General features: G+C 50.9%; 1 protein-coding gene across 1 annotated transcript in view; it reads right to left on the reverse strand.

The window, feature by feature from the left end:
* The window catches only part of LOC108920052 (B-cell CLL/lymphoma 9 protein-like), a 95,064-nt gene extending 72,575 nt beyond the window's left edge, over positions 1-22,489 (reverse strand). Inside the window, exon 1 of the mRNA XM_018728508.2 lies at positions 22,297-22,489. The gene's annotated coding sequence lies outside the window, so the exon portion shown is untranslated. The remainder of the gene's footprint in view (positions 1-22,296) is intronic.
* Positions 22,490-23,169: the final 680 nt, after the last annotated feature.

Raw genomic sequence — 23,169 nt, forward strand, 5'->3', positions numbered from 1 at the left:
TGACTGTGTGTGAGGGGGCCCATCTAAGACATGTCTCACACCATACTCCCTTTCTCCTTTCTTCTTCTTTTTCTTCTTCTTCTTCTGCTTTTTCAAATCCATTTAGCAGGATAAGCATCACGAAACAGATGGGAGATTTTTTTTTTGCTCGTTTTCAATGGGGACCAGAGAGTGGATATAAAGACCTTGCTCTGCAGATGCCGGCGATGGAATACTAACTGCACACGCGAAGATTTTACCATGCGGTGTGGCGCTGGGCTGGAAATTAAGGGTGTTGGGGTGGGGTGGGGTTGGGGGGGGGGACTGCAGAGCCTGCCAGCAGCCGGAGTCCTGTTCACCTGATCTGGACCTTTAAGCTGTGCAAAAAAATCATCTCTTTTGTCAGAGTGGCCAGAGTGAGCTAACTGGAGGATTTTTTTCTGGAGGGAGAGAGGGGGTTTGTGTGTATGTGTGTGAGCGCAAGTGACACTGTGTGTGTGTGTGTGTGTGTGTGTGTGTGTGTGTGTGTGTGAAAATCACTGCTGGAAAGACTTGGCTGCTCAAATAGTTAGAGTGTTGTGTAATAGAAAGGGAGGGAACTAAATAAAAGAAAGCAGCTTAGTATAGCCAGACTGTGATTTGTGATAAACAACTGACAGCTACCAAAAATGGCTGAACGATGTTTTGTCTCCGTGCTTCTTCTACGTGTGTGTCTGCGCTTTCGGTAAAGCAATCAACGCAGACCCCCCCTGTCTCCTGCAGTGTCTCATTTTAGGCGCATGCATGAGATTATGAGGAAATACAAATCTCAGGACTTGGTTCTTAATAGAATTAAAATTCACATTCTAACATGGGAGCAGTAGAAACGCCATCACTGCGACTGCCCCCAACATCGCACCGTCGTTTGCCCGTTTTCTGCCATTAGAGGTCACAGAAGTCACCGAGAGCTGTATGATTTCAAGAATCCGGTTAGTTATTTTGAGTGTAACCACACTGGAACCCTAGCACATATGTACACCCTCTCTCTCTCTCTCTCTCTCTCTCTCTCTCTCTCTCTCTCTCTCTTTCTCTCTCTCACACACACACACACTCTGTCTCTCTCTCTCTCTCTAGGCACAGTGTTACATCTTTATCTCAGACAAAAATGTCCATCCCTTGAAGCTCCCAGTATGCATGCCTCCTTCCACTGCTGCAGTAACTTCCAGTAAGACTCGAGGACAGCAGCTGCAAAGCAGAGCTCGGAACCACGGCCACCAGAGTTGAGAGGCTCCAGCGCGGCCAGTCAGGGGTTAGGTGCCGTGGCCCCGCCCTCCTCCTGAGCAATAATTAACAGTCCATGTAAAACACACGATGCCTTGTTGTTTCACAAGGACAACCGCTGAGATGAAAAATGACGGTTCATTATCAGTTCAAAGGGACGCTCTCTGTAATGCTGCGAAAAATGGCGCTCGCATTCAAAGGACCGTTTCGGCTCTCGAGAGCCCCCATCCTTCCAGGCAGTAAAGGACGGAGAAAGGGCCATTCTTCACTGATGGCTTTGATAACATATCCTTTGAACATCCTTATAAACTGAACTTAAATTAAGTCAAAGTCCAGTAAAACGCTGCCCCTAAATAGTAACGGCTTCGGTCAAGAAATATTTGCGGGAGATGATCCATCTTGGTGGACTTCCACACGGAACCGCGTGTCTCCTGACCCAGCTTGGAGAGATAATTTCTCATAGTGTCTGATGACAGGTGGAGGCAGGGAGCTTTTTGCTCTGCTCACAGACAGAGAAATGTCTCCGCTGGAGCAAAGAGAGCCGCTCATTGTCTGGAGACGGCCTCTTCGCTCTCCCGCCTCCTTCAGCCGGCCTCCTGCCCGTTGCTTCAGAGAGCCGGGATGTGCCAAACCCGCCACCCCCACCCCCATCTCCCACACGCAGCCCTCCCTTAGACACTGACACGGGGCTGGGGTGGGCTGCTGGAACAAGGGCGCTGCGGGGGAAGGGGGTCAGAGTGTGGAGCTCAGCTGTATCAAACTAGCAATGCCCAGGTTTTTAAAAAATCTGCCCAGTTGTTTTCCGCTGTTGGGGTTAGCACACCGTAATCCTTTTGTCCCCTTTCCCATCTGTCTCATTCGCCACGGCGTCTCTCTCTTGCGTTCTCGGGAGACGCACCGCAGCGCGAACTATTTTGTCTGGGTCATTTCATACAAACAACACGAATTACGACTACTGGTGCGACTGCGATTTGAATAAAAAACACCATCGGCGTGAGATCCATCATAAGTTGCCGCGACGCTGAGTTACGTCACGCTGGCACTGCGGGAATGACGCAGACCAGCGCTTACCGGACCCTGCTGCATGATGAGTTCAAGGCATCGCCAGGCACAGCCAAAACACGAACCCTTTCTCCTTAGGCCAGTAGAAGTGTGTCTCCACCCCGACTCCAGCAAAGTGCTGCCCGTATGAAGAAATGCGCTGGCTAGTTGACCCCAGCACTTAAGGACTATGTTTCCAAATCATTGCTGTACTCTTGAGCTGAATCCTTTATCTGTACAGCCCTAGTAAAAATCCATATGAGTAAATGGTAACAGAATGGTTGCTGCTTCTATCAGTGTTCTAAATCATGAACATTATCAACTCCCAGGTCTTAATAGTTTTTTGCAATGGCTCGTGGAGGGCGTTATCTGCAAACCCTATAACCTCCTCCACCGAACTTTCCCCACACCCACCCGGCACGTCAAGGCGCTTCCCCTTCCCAGATTTCAATCTGCTGTGCCTGCGTGCCCCACCTCCAAAGAGGGTGGTGGGGGGGGGGTGGGTTAGAAGACAGAAGCACCCTTCATTCGAAAAAAGGCAACTGGGGCCAGTAGCAGAAACTTTAGCATCTGCATGTTCGAGTGTGTGAGTACGAGGGAGCCAAGGAGGAGGCAAATGGAAACAGCATTGGTGTGTGTGTGCGTGTGTCTCTGTATGTTTGTCTTGGAATTATTCTCTTGAGGGAAGGGACAAGGAGAGGCAGGGCAAGGGGAAAAGAGAGACAGAGAATATGAGGAGGGGTGCAGAGAAAAAGAAGATAAAGAGGAGAAGAGGACAAAGATAACATGGAAAGGTGGAGAAAGGGGAGGTAGAGGACAGAGAAAATGGAAAGAAAGAGGAGAGGGAGAAGAAGGGCAGAAGGCAGAGGGAAAGAGGAGGAGAGAAACAGAAAGGGAAGAGGGCGTGTGGCCGTACTTCTACAATGATGCACATTAACAGTCCTGTAGCACAGCTCACGAGGACCGTTACCACAATCGGAGGTACTGGGTGGGTTCGCTGGGTCCTCGTCTGGGCCTGAAGTTTTAAATATTTCTTCTTCTGTTATTAGGTATTGATGCGTATTCCTCATTGGTAACTAGGATAAGAAGCTTGTTAATGATGACAACAAATAGGAACCTTACCGAACCAAGGTTCTGAAACCAAGCTGTGAACTGAGTTTTGGAACACAGGTTCTAAAGACAGATTCTTTGGGATTGAAAGTAGGAGTCTTTGGACTCCCCCATATCCAAAGGCCCATGCGAAACACCAAAACCCACAGAGTGCAGTTCAAGTCAATGGTTTCAGTGAAAATGGATGAAACTCTCATCCCATCTGTACACAGCGATCAAGGGATATGTGATATCGGTATGAGCTGCAGAGTCGAAAGTCCCACAGGTGGCGTAGTGGTGAGAGCTGCTGCCTGGAACTCGAAGGGCCCGGGTTTGAATTCCACCCTTTCATAATATTGTAAATCACTTCATAGAAAAGCATACGCTAAATAAAAGTAAGAAAGGTGTGTAAAACTAATGACAATTGTAACATTACAGAGTAATATAGCATCAAATTTCAATTCAAGTACGCTGTGTGTTGTAGGATTAGCTGTCTTATTTACTAAATAACGTCAAGTCAATATTTGGTTCAAGTCCCACGCTGCCGTACAAAATCAGTGGACGTACGAACTTAGCTATCGCTTATTGAACCACGGGAAACTCGGACTGCATAGAGCATAAGGGAAATTTGCTGCCGAAAGTGTGGTCTGGATCAGACCGACGCTGCGAGTCGACCCTTAAAAGACACCTGCTCCTCCTTTGATACTTCAATGTCACACTCGCAGAACTGCTGGGCTTGTAAAGAGGCTGGCGCCCACGCGTTGCCATGCAAGAGTCTCAACGAAGGGCTCCGGAACACATGTTCAACCCCCACAATGCCTTTCTTCCACTCTGACATGCATTCATTTGATCAAAACAAACTGACATGCAAAAAAAAAAAAAAAAACCAGTCACACCTCCGCTCCGTCCGTTCCTTTTCACATCCATACCATAGTCTAACCTCGTTCACGCAGTTCCCTCCATTTGAGCCGAAAAGCAAGGTTAGACTTCTCTCCGTGAAGGACGGAAGAGGGGAGAAGACTTTTTTTTGTTGAAATGTTTTTGATAACCTTTTTTTTTGTTAACAAAAAGCCTATAAAACACATGTCCATTTTTGCTGTGGGAAATGTCAGGCCTCAACCTTTCCGACAGCATCATAATCTTACGTTTAATGGCAGGCAGGGGCCTAGGTGTGGGTAATGTAGGGTCGCACCAGGGATGGAAGGTGTTTTGTGGGATGTCTGAATCCTCCAAGCTGTGCCTGGCGAGTCGAGAATTATTTCTCTTTATGGTTTACGCATTTTGCTTCACAGGTGGACCATAATGACACTGAAGCATGTACGCTGCGGGGATATTGCTAGGCTTTTATGATCGGTAAAGAGAGCAGAACTATATCAATATTGTTTTTCCGCTGTTTTCTGCAGTACGTCCTTACCAAAATGCGATCAGCCCGGTTTTATTCTCCGGGTAACTAATCAGTGAGTGTCTTCTTCAGAATAAACAATTCTGAAGATCCTCCACAGGGATTATAGACCGCATGGCCATGAATCACAAGTGAAATATTTCACTCAAAGTTAAGACATCAGCCAGACCATCTGGGGCAAGCTAACCTGATAAACATATCGGCGAAAAGAGCCGTTTTCTCTGAAAGCGCTCTCTCGTAGGGAGGGTTTGCCCTGAGAACCGTAAGCGCACGTGCTCACGTGGAACAGGAAGCGTCCTCTGTGCCACGAAGAACATCGAGCGAGGGCTCTACGGCACGGCCGTGATCGTGTGCATCATGCGGTAGACGTCTGCCACGCAGCAATGTGACAGGAAGTAGGCAGCGAGTGGCCCGGCGATGTCTGGCCATACCTCTGCGCAGTTCCGATTGGAGGCGACTCGTTCAATCGAGCCGCGCGAGGTCTGAAGCCAGGACTGCTTATGTAACGTGCGTAAGCATTTTTAGCTCTGCTGGACCTGCCCGGCGTGCGTACGGGGCAGCGTAAGTTCTAAAGAGTCGCCGGTCCCTTCCTTCACAAAATCACGTCCATCGCGTACCATCGCGCACCTTTTCATTATGATTTCTGGAAAGCCGGGAGCAGCAGGAGGCGGCGGCCATCCATTTACACCGCATATTGACATGCAGATGGACTTCTCCCGAGGGCGGACGCGGTCTCGGACCGCAGGCGCACGCCCCGCGGCTCCGTAGGCCCGTACAGGCACGAGAGCGGAGAGCGTGCCTTCCTTGCAGATGCCAATGCGTGTCACGTCTGCATTCGGCGGAGGGGAGGGAGAGAGTGGCTCAGTGGCACCTGTGTTCCCAGTGCTCCCTGGAGGGGGCGTGAGGGGGGAACCGACACTGGAACAGTTGCACAGATGCTGGTCGGATCCACTAGGACGAGCAGCAACATCGCCAGGCTGCTGATTTCTCTCTCTCTCTCTCTCTCTCTCTCTCTCTCTCTTACGAACACACACACGGTGAGACGCGGACACGTATACCAACACGGTGACGGTAACGCACACCCTGTCACACAAAAGCCAATGCAGTCCATCCTACACCCAAGAACCATAGAACCAGTTTCATTCTGGTCTGGAAGTTGTGGCCACCTGCATATGACATGGGTTATGATCCTAATTAGGAACCAGAGGCAGTGGTTTATTATTATAGGGTACATATTTCATGTTTAATAGATGTCAGGATTGTCTAGAACCATCTACATACATTTACCTAGACTCACGTGTTGAGACTGCGGTTCTCAGTTTCATAGCCAAGGACCCCGCTTATGTTTGCGAACATAACTCTTGAGAACGGTTAGAGTGTGAGCACCTTACTTTTCTGCTTTCGGCAGAGCTTCATGACCAAAGTCAGTTGGTTCGGGGTTTGATCTCAACGGTCCTGGTCTCAGCTGGATATGGCCGCTGGGGCACCGGGCACCGTCCGCACACCCCCTTCATTGATCCGGCCCCGCCGTCTGCATACCCACTGTGATGCGTCCTCTCTGCAGGCGGTTTTTAGACACTGGGATTCAGAACATGCCACCGGGCATCACTGAATCTCGACCACAAAGACCCTAACTGGCTTTTATCTACATGCGATACCATTTGAAGGATCGCGACCGGCCGTAAGTTGTAGGTTTCATCGTACCTCGCTGGGTTTGTCAAGGTGTTTGTAAAACTAGCAGGAACTGCCGAGGCTGGATATGCAAAAAAACTAAAGTATAGCACCATGTGTTCGTGGCATTACGCAATAGTGTTTGTTATACAAAACCGTGGTTTAATTTCCTCAGAGTGGTATTTGAACAGCATCATCTAACTGTGCACAGCAGAGAGAGAACTATAAGGGCATATATCTTTTACATGACTGGGCAAATATTACCTTTAAAAGTCAGCTTGTCTCTATCTGACATCTCCCTCCCTCCTCCCTCCATACATGCAACAGACGCACGCAGACACACCCACACACAGACCCGGAACAGAGAATCTTTCAGGAATGACTCACATACATTCCTCATTAGGACAGAGATAACCGAGTGCACCAGTCAACCCCAAGTGTGCGTTCGAGAAGCATCCTTCTGCTGTTATCTCCCACCGGATAAATATGTGCATGCATAAGAGAAATTCTGGGGCAAAACGCATTCTGCTTAGCTGCTGCAAACACGTTTCGGAAATTAGGTTTGTGGTGGATTCATCAGATTTGCTACCTTAACGCTATGGAAGCGCAGTGAAAATATTTGCATACAAACTAAATTCAAACTCGCCCCTTTAAAGCTATGAGGTGCTCACGGAAATTGAATTAGTAGGAAATCTAATGTAACGGCACCGGAGGAGGCGCTCTGGAGCTCCCAGACTGCTCAGGGTTCGAGAACAATGCACGGTTTGTGGAACCTTCTCCTCCCTCGCTAATCCTTTTGCTTCTGGATCCCTCCGGACGATGGCCAAGCTGTTGCCTGCTGTCTCGGTCTCATCGCCATGCGCAGGATCAGGAGGAAACACAACTGTGGGCTTTCTCTTCACAGGTGGGATATTCAAGAGCTTTCCATCCGGCTTAGAGTAGGACTGAAGACCCGTCTCGAGACCGAATCGCCGACCTTCGGCACAAACGGTCTTTTTCAGCACCGCTGTTCTTCCCGGAAACTGGCTACAGGTTCCAAACATGAAAGAGGCCGGTTGGTGGTACAGGTGGCAGAAGAGGTGTTGAGAAATTAAGACTGTCGCTCAAGGGTCATGAGGCCCCGTGTCACTTGTAGCCATCACAGTCCTGCACAGCAATGTCCTTCACCCAATATTACGGAACAGTCTATGGACCGAATGATAGCAAAAACAAACATATTTGTCATAAAAAGTAATGGCAGAAAGTTCTTTCAAACGCCGTCTTTCCGTTTCGGTGTCTATGTTTGCATGGAGTTCAACAGAACGAAGGGATTCCGCGGTTAAAATATTTAACAATAGATCATCACATGTACATTTTACTCTTGCTTATTCATTTCGTGATCCAGTTTTTCCCACTTACTCCTTCTTTGCAGGTAGCTGGACATCCGTTGCACGTTCCAACGCATCGTACATAATCTCGCAATCGCGGAGTGTGTCGAGTGAACATTTTTAAATACGTACAGCAGGATGTCCTCACCTCGCTCCCGCTTTTGACTGCCCTCGAACACTGTGTGTGTGTTTCGGTGCAATGTGCCTTCTTTGACTGGACCGCCCGGGCAGACCCACCTGCAGACGGGCACTCCAGCGCACGAACGCCATGCTGGCGGTCGGCGCCGGCTGTGGGGGACCAGCTGTTTGCTGTCTGTTGTACTAACCGGGCCTGCAGAGGTAACACTGCCTCCGGTACCCGGTAGACCTCCCTGACCTTCAGCACCAGCCTTCCTACGGGCTCCAGATCGCAACTCTTCCTAAGAGATGCACTGCACTGTCCACCGTGCGGCCCATGTGTGCCGTTTTCTGGAGGTGGCATCATTCACAGCACCACACTTTCCCGCCCGGCACAGACCGGTAAGGCTCCACACACTGACGAAAAACCCCTGGTTAACCCTTCTCCTCCCAGAGCAAGTCAGGCTCAACCTATGCCAACTCCACTGGTGGAAGATGCTATTTCATATTGCACTGAAGGTAACTGTATTAGTACCAACATGACCAAACAGCTGGAGTTGCCTTTTTCTTTAAATGCTATTAACTTCTCTTAAAAAATACATTCGGTGTGTGATGAATGCCTGTAAATTGTCAGCAATGAGATGATTTGTCAAAATGGATAAGCGATCGCATCTCATAGGCGCAACTATCACTGCCTTGAAACAACTGAGTAAAGCAGATCTCACCATCAACAAGATGCTTCTGTACATCACTACTTTGCACATGTACAGTAAATGTGGAGCTTTGCAAAGAATATTGGGCATAGTTTGAAACAAACATACCGAATTGAGACAAATTTTAAGGAGACAAGGTATTTTGACTGGATGCCATTATAGTACATCTCAGGGTACAATACCACCTGGAAAATGAGAGTACAGAGAGACAGCAGGACGTCCGGTGTGAGATGCGAGTTCAGCAGGTGATACAGGAGTCCTTAGTCCGATCACACTGCGAGCCTAACTCATCCCAGATGCTGGGTTCAGTGCTAAGTGTTGATAGTCACGAAATCACATCACGTCATGCATAACAGCTCTCATCAGTTTTGCTGTATTTCTCTTTTCGTATCAGAACATGTCTTGCTTTTCGAGAAAATTCAATTAATTCTAAAAAAAAGAAAGAAAAAAAATGTGAATGACAAACCTTAAACAACAACCACGGCGCAACAGACATTTTCCTGGCATCTGGTTCAAGAACATCTCGACTGGTGTGAAACAATGTCATTTCAGTTCTCAGCGCATCCAAATTCAGTGTCGTTCAGATGAATAAAACACCTATTTCTGCGAAGAATGGTGCCTTTCATGGCGACAGTAAAGTACACGCAGTAGCCTTTCTGGTATGAGAGTACCCATGACTCTTAAATCGCAAACAAAGCACTGGTCTCGGTCAAAAATCTCAGCGTGTCCCTCAACGAATTCCTGACATTTCTAACATCGCTCGTCTTTGGCTCCTCGGCCGTCGCCGCGTACCAAGGCTCCTCGCTCACTGGAAATAAAACTCTGGTGCCGTACGCGCGCTGCCGAGCCAGGAGGCTTCAGTACAAAGAGTTTAATTTACAGCGCCGTGAATTATCGGCCTTCCCCCGCGTAATGAACGGGAGCGCAGCACCCCCGCACGCTGGCCTGTCCAAGAGGGATCAAGCTGACTATGAACCCGGCCTGCGTATCGCTCCTAGACTTCACATTCCATAGCTAACAGTATCACACACCAGGGTAAGTTTATTATGTAGTACGGCATACTGATTAAACTGGAGCAGCTCCAGGAGAGGGTGGGACCATGAGAATGAATGCGAGCGTTCTGCATTGCACGGACAGTGCGATCGCCCTGCCTCCCTTACGCACGAGCAAAGTCATTACGATGCCTCCCGAGGCATCCGTGGACCAATAAACAGCGGTGAAGCCAAACAGTCGGGGATTCATCACCGGGCCGGCCCCTCCCCTACCATCGCCCACCCCCTCTCCGTCGTCTTTCTCCTCCTGAGCAACGGGCACCGCCGATGACTCACCCCCTCTCTGTCATCGATACTCCGGCCGCAAAGCACAATCGACCCCCCGTCTTGCCAAAGAGGTGCGACGCCATGCTCGTTTGTCACCCGTGCACGTTGGGACCGTGTTGACAAGGCACACGATGTTCAGCCCAGTCCCCCCCGCGTGAAAGAAATGGCAGTAATAAGAATTAGGAATTATTACGTAAACGCCTCCTATGTTTCACCATTTCCGGGTCTTCGTGGCTACGGCCAGTAGCCTGCAGAATCGCGCAGTATTCACGATCGCCGATTCTCTCAGCCCCTCTCTCGCTCCTCGGCTCATCTTTTTGAAATCGTAACCGTACTAAATTTGCAGGGTAGCTCTACAATGAAGAAAAGAAAACAAACATGTAAGGAAGCCATAAAATATGGCAGAAAAATGGAAAACAGACTCCGGAGGAAGTTAAGTACTTACCCAGCATGCATATAAATCAGCCTGCTTTTTACCATGATGCTGTGACCGACCGAAAGGCTTCGGAAACGGAATACAAGCGTCGCGGTGCTATTTCGACTTTTTGTGAGCGCCTCTCTAAAATGTTTCTTCTGCAGGCGATTAAATGATCTTTTATTCAGCATATGTTTCTTGGAATTTTATAGTTTAAAAACGCACGTACACGATACCTTTCAGAATAACGCCGCGCGTATATTTATGAAAGGCAATAGACAAGAGACGTACGATTTTACGCGTGATTAAAAGAGCATTAGGTCCTCCGCAAGCTGTGTATAAAAGTGCTTACACATTCGTGACCTGCACACCGTGTGAAAGTGCTTACAACGTTGCTGAGGAAGCTGATTCCTCGCCCATGCTGAGTCCCTCTCGGTGAGGCGAAAGCGTAAATCTCCGCTGATACGAGCGGCGTGCCAGCGGCCGGGCCCAATGCGCTCGGCACGGCACGGAATCTGCGGCACGGGACGAAACCTACCGAACCGGAACCCTTCAAATGCTCAGGCTCATTCGAAGCAACGGTGGGCGATTTGAGTTGTCACAGGTAAGATGTAAAATGGCACTACTGGGTTGGCGGTACCTTTTTCCGTGGACACGCTCTATGTTTCCATGGTACCACTTTTGACAGGAAAGCTGGAAGCAAATCAAGCCGAGCTTTTCGCCGATCTCTTGCTTCCGGATCTGTGCGGAAGCCACCGCGCTGATACACACGCCATCTGAAACCACCTGTCCCGTGCGGGATTGCGGCAAACGGGAGCCTAACCCGGCAACAGAGGGCATAAGGCCGGAGGGGGAGGGGACGCACCCAGGACGGGACGCCGGTCCATCGCAAGGCACCCCAAGCGGGACTCGAACCCCAGACCCACCGGAGAGCGGGACCCGGCCAAACCCGCTGCACCACCACATCCCCCCACGCTCATAGAGAAGGGGAAAAATGTCAAAGCACCTTGCCTTTAGTTTCATAAACAAACCGCCACTTGCGCTTTGCAGGACGTTACCTGGCACAGCTATCGCGAGCAATGCAAAGGATCGTTACAACTGAATTTCTTATGAAGCCAGTGGGTTAAAAATTCCCCGTTTTTTTCAAGCGAACGCGACGCTGCGGCATATACGCACACATGAACCGCGTTAATAAAAGCATAACGCGGCCTCGGCGATCTTACCGCATACTCACGGAGCCTTGAGTAGAACAGGGACGTGACCGTGCCTCTGTCAGTCTGGCACAAAGTCGCTCTTTCTGTCACGACCTTAACGTTTCAGTGCCTTCTAAGAGCGTCGGCCAGAATGGATCCATTTACGGGAGAATCTCCAGACCGATTTCAGTTCCAGAATTTACGTCGTCCTTTATCGCTGCGGCGTTCCGGTGCCTGAAGACGTGCGGCCCGAGCAGAGAAGGAAAAAGTTCTACCGCCGCATTCACCGGTCCGACGAGCCGACTCGGAACGCGAAGCCAAAGCGCCCTTCCGGATCACGGCGATTCCCTCAGACGGAGCCCGCCCTCGGCGTTCACACGTTACCCAAAAACGAAAAAGAAAGACGACTCTTTTCTCGCCGCAAACACGCCGGCAAAGCTCACTCCGCGGCTCTTGGGCTCGCTGCCGCCGGGGAGGCAAGCGTCGACGGGGAGCGTGCTCGCTGCCTTGTGACGGTCTCGTCGGAAGGGTTCTGCCTCTCCGTCTCCCCGACGGGGCCGTTTCCTACGGACGGGAGCCGGACTTGGCGGAGCGCTCCGCGTGACGCTCGGGGTCTCCGCCTGGGATGGAGGACGGAGCCCACGCAGACTGGCTCTGCGCTTTGCTTTCCCGGAAAACCCCCTGCAAGAGGACCTGAAGTGGGCTTTCTACGATCTGTCACAAGGGCTACACGCTGACAGAGACGCACGTGTGCGACCGAGAACGACGGCGCATGGGTGACGCTGCTTCTCGCCATCCAAAGAAAACAGCAGAACGTCTCATTTAAAGGCCGCAATCCGAGTTAAAGGTTAACTTCAAAGCTCGGGCAGTCGACCCTTCGCGGAGCTCCCGGGGCGCACCGCTCCCAGGGCCATCTCCATCGCCGACCGGCAGGCCATAATGGACGGTGGGAGGACGCGACGGCCCAACCTACTGCAGCGGAGCAGCTTCCCGGCTCTCCCGGTCCGGTCGCGCTCTGCTGTACTGGGATCGCGGAGGCGCGAGGCGGCCGAGAACCCGGCTGGCGCGGCTCCCTCGCCGCGCGCCCATGGGCGGCGTGCGTCTGCGCTACGTGTTCCTGCGCGGAGGCGGCCGGGCGCGCAGCTGCAGACGCTCTCTCCTGCGTGCGGCCCCCCTCGGAGCGGGCGCAGCTGCAAGGGCTCTCTCCACCAGGCAGCGCCTCTGCGCGCAGGAGCTGGAGAAACCCGCAGTTCACCCGTCGTGGCCCGGGGCCCACGCTGCAGCCCCCCTTCACACACAGAAACACACACAAAAAGCATTCGTCTGATTGAAAGCAGCTCTGCACGTCGGACGAGCTGATCCTCAGAGAGAAAGACTTCCAGGCCCTGTGCATGTATACATGTATGTAGAGGTACGCACGTAGGTCTTGTATGTGTTTGCACACCGTGTGTGTGGAAGTGTACGTATATCGCTTTTTCAACCGGGTAGCTCATCATCTTTTCCCATTATAATTTTTATTCCTTTTTTTTATTATTTCATTCAGATCTCGTCGGTATTTTACCGTAATACTACAGCGTCTCCGTCGTACGAGGAAAGTAATTCAGCGGATATTTTTCACGAGGAAACCGTTTTGCTTCGCGTCGCGCAGAGAAACGGCGAAAGGGTCGCTTTCGCATCGAGGCGCTGCTAGTTTGGTGCTGTTGGAAAGCCTCGCGTCTCGGTTTCGGCTCGAAAACCAGATTCCGGAGACTTTGCACGAGGCCAGGGCTGCAGGCTGCTGATCTGGCCCCGATTCAGGGCGACGGCGCGGAGTTGCGATGGCCTGCGGCAGCAGTCGGCTGGCCGCTCTCCAGATACGACGAGCCCCAGGCCGGGGGCGCCGCTCCGCTCTGCCGGGGAGGCGTCTCGCCGAAGGAGGCGAGGGTAGACGCGTCCGTCCCGCAATAACGCGGCGGCTCCAACCCGAACATCAACATCCCGGCGTCGGTTAACTGCACTTGAACCCTTGGCCATCTGCTCTGGCACCAGGTTGGGGATGTCGGCGCCCGCTGACCGTAACGCGGCAGCCGTCTCGCATCCTGGAACGAGACGCAGAGTCCCCCGCGTCCATTTTCGTTTCATGTGGCATCTTTAGAAAGGCGATGCAGCCTGTAGCTCCATGGCAACGATCGCCCTCTCGCCGGCTCAGCCTGTTTATCCACTTAGCAGATAAGTGATCTCTCCCACAAACACTGCCTCTCCAAGTTAGAGCGGAATTACACACGCGGGCTTCTGCAGACACCCGCTGCAGCGGCAGAGCCGGCAACGGCAGCTCGATTATCTAGCGCTCTTCGCACGAGGGGAGGACGAGGACGACGGCCCGCACGCCCCCCGTCGAGCACCGACGGACGCGCCGTTGGCACCGCTACTCTCGCCGCTCAGCGGTAGTAACCGCGAGTTTAACCGCGCCCGACAGGACCGAGCGGCATCGTCGGGCCGAGGCGGAGGCGCGTTCTTCGAGCGGGACGTCCCGCCGCCGGGCCGGCCGGGGAACGACTCGCCTCTGGCGCCTTCCCTCTGACCACGCGACGGTCATCGCCAATTTAATTTTATCATCCGATTCGCGGCCATTTGTCACTCGGGTGGCTGTATGCGAACAGTTTTTGAAGAAAACTAAATTAAATTGAACGTCGGCACAGAACGGCTTACTGAGCACATCCTTCCTCCCCAGCAGTCTTCCGCATTGTCCCTCTCTTCCTCCTTTCCTTCTTCCCTTTCTTTCAGAGATCGAAGCGCTAATGACTTGCACAGATAAACGGAGAACATTCCGAAGCAGTTTGCGGCCATTCTTCTCGTCTCAGGCGAACGGCCGCGCAGAGGATCCGGGGATTTAGGACGGCCTCTTTTGCGCCTTTAGCAATAGTTATATCATAACATATATAATACTCTGTATGTGCGTTCGACCAGGATCGCTGTAGAGACCGTAACTAAAAATCCTCATTATACCTGAGCCTTTGGAGAAATTAAAAACGTGCTCATTAGCTATTACTTCCTCATTACATCGGAGCCTCGAAAGAAATAATTATGAGCGATTCAAGTCAACGCGCTGGATGTCGTATTCAAAAAAGAAAACTTCTCTTAACCGCCGCGCAGAGCTCACCCCCCCCCCCCCCCACCGCCGTTTCTCTCTCCATCTCCGACGCGACAAAAGAAAGGATCGGGGCCAAACTCCCGAAACGACTCCTATTCAGAACAACTGCACAAATTCCTCTCTCGTGAGTTCATGAATTTTCGCAGTTATTAGGTCATCTGTATTAACTGCCTTCCTGGCACCGCAATCTCTGAGAACGCATGCATGCGCACGCACGCACGCACACGCACACACACACACACACACACACACACACACACAGAGACATACGTACGCATATTTGCACGCACATTCGCTGTCCGGCAAGCAGCTAGTAAAAGCCTCTAGTAAATCCAGGGCTGTGTCAGAATTGACCAGGCTCACCGGGTTCTCTCAGGAATACTTCTGCGCTTTTCATACGACATTCAAAAATACACACTGGCACAAATATTCGTGCGAAATCATTTAGGCTTTTAGACACACTGCTTACGCGTATTTAAGTTATAATACAGCACATTTAAGACAACGGATATCAGTTACCTAAAGGTTTTATTTATTTTTCAATTAAAAACTCCGCTGTAGCTGCTCAGAGTGCATTTATAAGTTTTTTTCATAAGGATAGTATAGAAAAAAGTAGCAAAAAAAAACTGATCGATGAATGAATATTTACTTGTGTGGATGTTTCTGACCGAAGCTCTCCTTTAATTCGGACACCCTTGCCTGCTCTGTTCTTCAAATAAGAGAAATAAATTAATAGCAGATTTTACATGCCAATTATTTGAATATTTCTTTAGACCTCGCCCTCCGAAATGCTCGGAGGGACACGCAGGAGACGTTCAGACAGAGACCGAAGCGGAGGATGGAAGCGTCCTTCTTCGGTGCCCGTCATCCACCCGTTCGCGCTCGCCGCTGCGCAAACGCGATGTTCTGCAAAGAGGGCAAAATGCGGGATTCTCCGTTTGCAGCGTCTCTTGCACGTGCTCAGCCTATCCCCCGACGAAAGTCCAGCCGGGGGGAGGCGATGCCCGGCTCGCCCCGTATCTAGGCCACGGGAGTCTGCGGAAAAGGGCCGGCGTCGGTGTCACGGAGCATCTGCCGCATCCTCCTTCTGGGATGATCCTAAGAATAGGCCTGCTCCCCTCCTCCCTTCCCAAGTTCACGAGCTGTGCCCAAATCTTCTTCGGCAAGGGAGCTCCGAGGCCAGAGAACAGGCTGCCTCCTTAGCTAGCTGGCAACGGTCCATGCCACAACCTGGCGGCACGGCAGCCAAGCCCGCCTCTCGGCGCCGAATATTCGCGTCTCGCGGCGCTGGTGCGGAAAACACTTCTTAACGTTTGCATTTTTCACCATAATAAATGCATTCGAAACTTTTCAACTCATCGGCAGCCAAAAGTAAACCCAGAAGACACGTCCCCTCGATCTGCCGCGAGGGCCCGAAAGTGTCGAACGAGCTGAAACGGGGCCGCGCCGGGCGGTCCTGCCGTAGAAGCATCTGACCGTCGGCACCGAGTCCGCCTCCTGCCTACCGCAGCGGAGGAGCTGCCCGCACGGAGAAGGGATCGAGATGTCTCTTCCCGCCCGGATGCCGGCGCGGAGACCGAGAGCTGACGCGGTCTCGCGTCACCGCCGCTAAACGCCTGTCCCGCTCGAAGGTTCGGTTCTGGCTCGTGCGCGCACGCTTACGTCGGATCCTGAACCGCACCTTCGCGCTCGGCTCACGCAATGGGACATCTGGGCAACACGCTTGCGCTCCGTAAGGGCTGCGGGCGGTTCATAAAAAACCTTCGGCGTAAATTGCTCCGAACCAAAAAAACGGATCTGTAAATATTCGCCCTCGTTATGGAAAACGCGAGATGAAAAATGACCCGGGAGTAATTAAAATAAAGCCGTGGATTAGCAATTCTGTGAGAAGTGAGTATAATACTATAGTAACAGTAAGTACACATATGCGTATTTGTCACTAAATACTGGAAGCACCTTGAACCACAGCAAATTCCTTGTGTGCATCAGCGCACTTGGCCAAGAAAACTCACTCTGATTCTCAGGTACGCCAGTTGAACGTGCCATGTAAGGATGGTGGGTAAGTGGAATTCATGTATAGGGAGCTTCTTCTCAACTCTGGTGGAGAACATGGGAAACCAAAGGGTCCCCGAGCCTCTTCCCCAGTCACGCTAAAAGAGCTGAGTCAAGCTACACCAGCATCTCACCTGCACGTGTGATCGCACACGTTCAGACGCATCCAGACACGCTCACACCTAGATGTCGTAATGAGAGGCCCGCATCCTGGAGTGACAAAATCCACATTTTGAAGTCACACGTCGCCTGCCTGCTCTCGCAAATTCGCATCCTAGTGCCACCCTTCCACATTCTGCAGTCACCGAACAAGGATGCGCAGGCACGTGGCCGTGGGTACACATACACACACATGCGCGTACGCGCAGTTACACACGCATACGAAAAACAAAACGCTGCTTATAAAACATTTGGCATGATATGCAACGCGTCAATGTGCTTTCGATGCTGGAAACTTATGAGTTACTCAGAATATATAAGATCTTGCTCTTCCTTCGTTTGTCGACACTGGCTCGACATCACCGCGGTCCTGGCTGGATAACGGAAATGGACGGATGCGTCTTAGCTGCTAAATACGTTTGTTTTAAAACTTAGAAATTATTCCTCCCGAACAAATCAACTCTAAGACTGTTTTTTTCACTTAATGTCGACTTTATTATTTCAAGAGTAATATTTTATATTAGGGGGTGCGGTGGCGCAGTGGGTTGGACCGTGTCCTGCTCTCCGGTGGGTCTGGGGATCGAGTCCCGCTTGGGGTGCCTTGCAGTGGACTGGCGTCCCGTCCTGGGTGCGTCCCCTCCCCCTCCGGCCTTACGCCCTGAGTTGCCGGGTTAGGCTCCGGTTCCCCGCGACCCCGTCTGGGACAAGCGGTTCAGATGGTGCGTGCGTATTTTATTTTACAGAGCTAGGCGCGTACTGTTCTTTCTAAAGTGCTTATTAATTGCGAAAAAAAATGTATATTGTAACTTTTCCCTAAGGACAAATGTGCGGAAATGTGTTCTGGAATGTATATTGGAACGGTCTGGATAACACTGACAACAGGTATGTTTCAGAATTCTAAAAGTTTCCACATGGGTCATACATCCCTATCCTTTAGCACCGCTTAGACTACAATTACATATTTACCCAGAACTCTGTATCCATGCAACTTGTGATGACAAGTAACTCAAAGACCCACTGTGTGCGCGTGTGTGTGTGAGAGCTTTTCAGCTGCGAACAACGTAAATGGAAGTACGCAGACTTTCTGTCAAATCCAGCAAACATCCACATTTTCATAAAGGCTGCATAATTACTGCAGTGTTTTTTTTATAGGCTTGCTCGCCGCTGTGGAGCAACACTTCCCCCACATCACCTGTTCCAGGAAAGGACGCGGAATCTCAAGGTTACCCGTGTACCTCTTCAACGTATATACAGGAAAACGACACCTTCGCTGTGCGATCGACCCCTTTTTTCCCCCCGGGCGTCCGCTCCAGATGTTTCTGTTGTTTCTTGCCGTTTGCCGTCCTTTCCGTCCCCAACCCTTTTCATCGCACTCGTTCCGGAACCGAGAGAGGTCCTTCTAACCGGAGTCGCGCGAAACTATTCGTTTCTCCAGCTGCGTGCAGCAGGATATCAAAAGGAATCTCGATTATATTTTATAGATTTCCATTTCACCCGCGGGACCGTCTCAAGGCAGTCGTTTCAGGAGAGTAACTACATTAACGAACGTAAAGAATAAGCAGTTACCGGCGATAAATACACAAGCCAATGGGCCAGGAGAAGCGGTTTGCTTTACACACGCCTGGCAGTGTAGCCGAGAGCCGTGCGGTAGCGTCACGCACTGGAGCTTGTCAACCGCACCGCGTTCCTCTGCCGCCTGGGTTGCCGGTGTCTGCTGTCTTCTGCTACCGCTGGTCTTGAATACAAATGTGCTTTTTAACATGGGAGCCGGCACCCTCCTCCCCCCCCGCCCCCCCCGGCTCCCTTACCATTTCACAATGGTGAGCCCAATATGCTCCCTAAAATGAATTTCCAATTATTGCACAGCAGACGGCGGCTAGGCAAACACACCTCAGACACCTAACAGGGCTGAATAAGTTACTCGGCGAAGGGGTACAAAGAAAACGATTAGAATCCGGAGGAGAATTTAAGGTGGGAACCGGTGTTTTTGAGCAAGACACTGCGTGACCTTTAGCTCACTTTGCATATTAGGCAACGCCGTTGGCTGCAACGAGACGACGCGAGCGGGCGTTTTTATATCAGCGCGTTAACTCAGCTGTTGTTAAATGAAATGCGTCGTCAAGTGCTTTTCACATTTGCGAAGAAAGCCCTACTGTTACCGTAACGCTTGCATAATTTATGCGTTTGATATCTGATAACCGCAGAGGAGAAATCGGTTCGTAATTTCCGACGCTCTCCCGCGAATCCCTGTCCCGCTGCTCCAATCTCAGTTTTTCAAAACCGCGCTTCTCTCCATATTACACGCCGTTTGTTGTTTTCCCGCAATTACACCGCCGTCTTACATCTCGGAAATATTCGTAACAGGGCCTGTCCCCCCAGCACGACGACGTGCCTTTGTTCACTTCCGTTCGCACGACACCGTTCCTTTGCCTTTAAACGCCAAGGTGAGAAATCAGTTTGGAAGCTGCACTTAAATTGTGGGAGGAAGTCTATTTCTGTGCAGTATAAATAAAGAACACATTAACCGGTTTTTAAAAAGACACACGGGAGAATTCCCAGTGGCCTTTTCCCTTGGCAGTGTCAGTAAATTAATCAAATGGTACCGGGGAGGTTGCCGCTGGTATCTGGAGACACCCGGCGGAGCCGGCGATGGGCCTCCTCTCACTCCTCCTCCCGCAGCTCCCCTGCTCAAATATGTCTGCCACAGCCCCTTTCATCTCAAATTACAGAAGGGGAAAGCTAGGAATGTCAGCGCTCCGGCCTAGTGCAATCTAGCTTTTATGTTTAATGTTCCTCCTGCTTTATTGATAGACATCGGGCTCCCAAAGCTGGATCTGGGCAAAATGAACGCACGGCAACAACAAAAGTAAATAAAAAGAGAAGCTAATGACAGTTCTGCACTCTTTCGTGGTAGTTGCAAGCGAACGGAGCGATTCAGCGGTACAATTTAGGCTGCCGTTAATCAAGGCGCCACTTTAAACGCCGCGCTTTTCCGCGTTCGCCGCTCGATAAATGACGCGTTACGGGAGGTTACCCGTTTCGAAAACTCCGGTTTCATGCACAAGTGTCATGAAGAGAGCACGGCGGTGGGGGGAAAAAGGAAAAAAAAAAAAAATACTACGGTCACGGATAAAAAGAAATACCCACAATGTGTTTGTTAATGATCTTAATGTGAGCTTAATGGATGTGGTCTTCATCTTGGTTTTCAGAGCACCGCAGTCGACCGGCACCCTTGTTCTCTACGGTCCAAAACGTGCGTGTGGGAGACCGTTCTCTGACAAGGAGCAAATGGGAACCCACACGCGAGACAAGCGAGCGCCTCAACTCTCAAAGACACGCGAGCTGGACACGCTGGGAGGGACGTGCAACTGCGGATAACTTTTATTAGAGAGCCGCTGCCGCCCAGCCAAACTTTTACCACGAAATCAGCGCGATGCCGTGATTTCAGCTCACGGCCCCATGAAAGAGTTTAGCGCGCAGAGAAGCGACTCTGTGATGCCAGAGTGCAGCAGCTGGCCTTCTAAGCTCCGGGAAGGTCAAAGCAAAAGGACGGCGGCGTTCGTGTCTACGAAGTGTCCACGGAAGATTTTACCACAGTTTTGAAAATCATTAAGGACCAACGGGGAGGGCGGTGAACGTGACCGCCGTACCTGGCTTTGGCGTTTTGTGACATCACTGATCGAAGGTACGGTACAGCACATTATTACATTATAAGGGCACTGCTAGCGTGCATCTATGGCAACCTATAGAGCTCAACGAAAGGTAGGGAACACAGCCTCGCACCCTGGGTGTGATCACAGACCTTTCTCCCACAGCAGTCCCGTGCCCTGCCGCCCCAGCGGACCGCAGTGGACACACAGACATAAAGTTCCAAGAAAGAGAGAATTACACTTTTACGCCGTCATTAAACCATCAGTACTCTTCATAATTACGGAGCGGAGTGTTATGCATTCATCGGAAAATACTTTGATTTGATGACCACATGTGGCAATGCAGGGTGCAATAAATGCTTTGCGGCCCTCTAGGATCACACTTACAGGCTGAGCATGAACTGGGCAACCTTTAGATGACAAAAACATCATGTGGCCACACCACTGTTGATGTTCAGCCCCTGAAATCTGGGTTAAAAGGTTTCGATGGATATAAATAAATACCCATAAGTACCACATACCATACACACTCTAAATACTACACTTAGAACAAAACAGATTTAAAAACACTCAAGACACTTGAAACAGACATGTAACTTCTGACAGACGTAATTTCGGATATCTGATATCTTTTGCACACAGCAAGGTATGAAAATTGCCTTAGATGAAAATTTCAATGTCAAGTTTTATCGTTAGGGATGGGAATGTACCCACATGCAGCTAGGACCAGAGAAAGAAAGAACATCGCACATTTCACTTTACGACCAAAAATACAGGAGTACCTCGGAACAAACCATCATAGTTTTGCATTTATCTAGTCGTAAGAAATTCAAAATGTGATTTTTTTTTTTTTAAATCAGTCTTCATCACTTTCATCTTCCTCATAAGCATAGGAAGGCCAGAACAACTCCAAACACTGACTCTACATGAAACATCTTGAAACATATGAGTAAACACGATGAATGAAAAATATTGTATATTCACCGCAGTTCTTTAACTGTCTATGGAGTTATTTAGTTAACTTTCTGGCCATATTTTCAGTTATGAAATAACTACTAGTGGAAATACCTGTATACAACAAACAGCCCACGTTCAACCTCCGAAACAAGTCGGATCCAGCGGCGGCAAAATCTTCCGTACGAAATTTAGAAAGTCCCTTCATTTAGAGCCTGAATACAAGACCGCGGATGGGGAGAAGGCTCAGCAACACGGTGGAGATGCACTCAGTTCATGTATCTCTGGTTGCTCTCAGGAAAATGAGCTTGTTTTCCAATGACATGCACACAAGCCAAGACGTGGACAGACCCCCACCCCCTCGAGCAAAATGAATCCTTTCCTTGTCCAAATCATGAATACGCACAGTTTCGATCAGAAAAAGCAGAAATACAACAAGCACCCCCCACCTCCCCAACTCCCCCGCCCATCAGAAGCCCCGCTACTCCCCGCCGTGGCCATCCACCGGCCTACGGTTTGTAGAGAACGGGGGAGCTCTTCTAGCGTGGGGTGACAAGTCTTTCCAAATGCAGCCCCAACGTTTAGAGCGGTGCCCCTCGCATCACCGCCATACGAAGAGACACATGCACCTACAAGGAGAAGCCCGCTGCCAGCAGACAGGGAAGGATGTGGGGAAGGACCCACGAGAACGCCTCCCTTGGCCCCAGCAATGAAGCTGCCCAATTCCATCCTTCGGACCCCCAACAATGCAGCCAGCAATGACGAATCAGACCCTGGATTCTTACCTCGTGAGCCTCAGCCACGGCTGCTGCTGCCTCTGCCTTCCCTCCTGCTCTCCCTCTGCCTTTCACATGCACAGACAAAAAACATCTATGAGCTCATTTTTTTCATTTGTTTCTTTTTTTGTGTTTTTTCGCCTCCTTTTCCCTTTTCTTTTGTTCTGCTGGGGGGGTAAAAATGCACACATCCACACAAAGACCTTTTCCCTGCAATCCCTGGCCCCCTTTAGCATCAAGACACCAGGACAACATCAAAGCAACTTGGGGGGAACACTTCAGGGCCCTATTGTCTGCTCCGGTCTGATCTGTTTTTCTTGTGGCTCCCCCCTCCCAGGTCGCCTGCACTTGGTACGGCCCGGCATTCATGCCAAGTAGCTTTCACACATGGAAGGGAAGCATGTCTCAAGCAATTGCTGACAAGCCACAAACAAGACACCCCCCCTTCCCCGTTTTCTCTCTCCCTCCCCACTCCTCCTCTCACCACCCCACCCCACCCCAGCCCAGCCCAGCCCCCGACTCGCATCCCCACCTCTCCCCTCTCCTTCCGAATGCGAGACTCCCCAACTCTGACATGCAGCACAAATAGCTGGAGCTCGCGGGGGGTGCCGAGGGGCTGCCGTGGCCCCTGCTCAGGGGAAAACAACCAGCCCCCTCCCTGCTAGTGGGAAACACGGAGAGCGGCTCCACAGCTCCGGCGAGAAACAGAAAGGGACAGGCGGAGCGGCGGAAGCGAGCGAGCCGGCGAGAGAGCGAGACGCTGAGATTTGGGGTTGGGGGGCTCCGTCTCTCCTCCGCCCTTGCTTCTTGTAGGGTGTACACAGGGTGTACGTGGCTAGTAGGGGGAGGGAGTGGGGCTGCAAATGGGGTGGCGGGGGTGGT

Source organism: Scleropages formosus, chromosome 14, assembly GCF_900964775.1.
Source record: "Scleropages formosus chromosome 14, fSclFor1.1, whole genome shotgun sequence".
Classification (NCBI taxonomy): Eukaryota; Metazoa; Chordata; class Actinopteri; order Osteoglossiformes; family Osteoglossidae; genus Scleropages; species Scleropages formosus.